Below are 1,213 nucleotides of genomic sequence, written 5' to 3'. Positions count from 1 at the left end.
TTCGCATGACTATATGTACTTGTCACTTTTCCATGTGTTAGTTATGTCTTCTGAGCAGTTTGTCAGCTTTTGGACACCTTTGAATGTGTTTTCTATGTGTTTCTATGTGTTTTTGTTTGCCTGCCATTGGTTTTTACGGTGTTCGAAGGTGTTCGACGAACAGTTCGATGAACAGTTCGGCGAACACACGGGTGTTCGACGAACCGAACCAAACTCGAACACTACGGGGGTGGCTCAACACTAGTTGTGTCTACAAGACCTTTTAAGAAAGCCAGCAAAAAAATTGAAGAGAAGGGAAAGCACAAAAGGACCTGGTCTTGCTGAGCACTGGAAAGGGCAGCCGGCAGCCAGACGTCAAAGTAGAAAAGCAGCAAGTGAGAGGATTGTCTCTGCCTACGGCCACACCACCCTGAACACGCCTGATCTTGTCTGATCTCGGAAGCTAAACAGTGTCAGGCCTGGTTAGTACTTGGATGGGAGACAGCCTGGGACTACCAGGTGCTGTAGGCTTTTGCTTTTTCTTTCCTTCCACCAGCAGGGGGCACTCTCTTCTGTGCCTTTTTTCTATTCCCTTTCACAAGTGCACCCATTCATTCTCTTTTCTTTTTTTCATTTGCTTTCTCCCTTGCGCTATTTCATCTCTGCAAAATACCAGCATCCTTCTGATCACCGTGGGCCTCCAGCATTGTTGCTTCTTTAATTTTAATACTAGGACCAGCGTCTCCCGCGTGGCTGGAGGCAAACACCGGTAACCCCAAGCAGAAGACCTTTACAGGCAACACGACCCTCCACCCTGAAGAGCAGCTCAAAGTCACTGGCAACCATCTCACCCTCTTCCTTCATTCACCCCTGGACGTCTCGCTCCGCCCCCAAGTTACGGGTCCAGCTTGCTCTTTCTGTCACATTACCGCGATGAAGGGTTTAGCCTGCAGGAGACCCTGCGCCGAGACATTTTTGAAGACACCTGATGCGGCGGGTGAATCACTGCTAAACAAACCACACCTGTAGGGACGGCACAGCCTTTGCATGGACCCTTCGGAGCCCGCCCCATCACGGCCAGATTGCTCGCCACCAAGCGATCCTGAGAAAGGCTGGCCGGGCGATGGACCGAGCAGCTTCTACTGGCCATACCACTTGGATACGCCCGATCTCATCTGATAATATCACAGCGTACCATAGCAATCAGTAATATCCATCTAATTATTATCAAAAT

General features: G+C 49.6%; 1 pseudogene; it reads left to right on the top strand.

Annotated features, from left to right (window-relative positions):
- The first annotated feature begins 391 nt into the window (after positions 1 to 391).
- LOC141269388 (5S ribosomal RNA) lies at positions 392 to 510 on the top strand (annotated as a pseudogene).
- The last annotated feature ends 703 nt before the right edge of the window (positions 511 to 1,213 follow it).

The sequence above is a fragment of the Phyllobates terribilis genome, unplaced genomic scaffold (genome assembly GCF_046119375.1).
Source record: "Phyllobates terribilis strain yellow unplaced genomic scaffold, ASM4611937v1 Scaffold_4__5_contigs__length_816908805, whole genome shotgun sequence".
Lineage (NCBI taxonomy): Eukaryota > Metazoa > Chordata > Amphibia > Anura > Dendrobatidae > Phyllobates > Phyllobates terribilis.
Note: the sequence above shows the minus strand (reverse complement) of the source record. Positions and strands in the feature narration are given on the sequence as shown.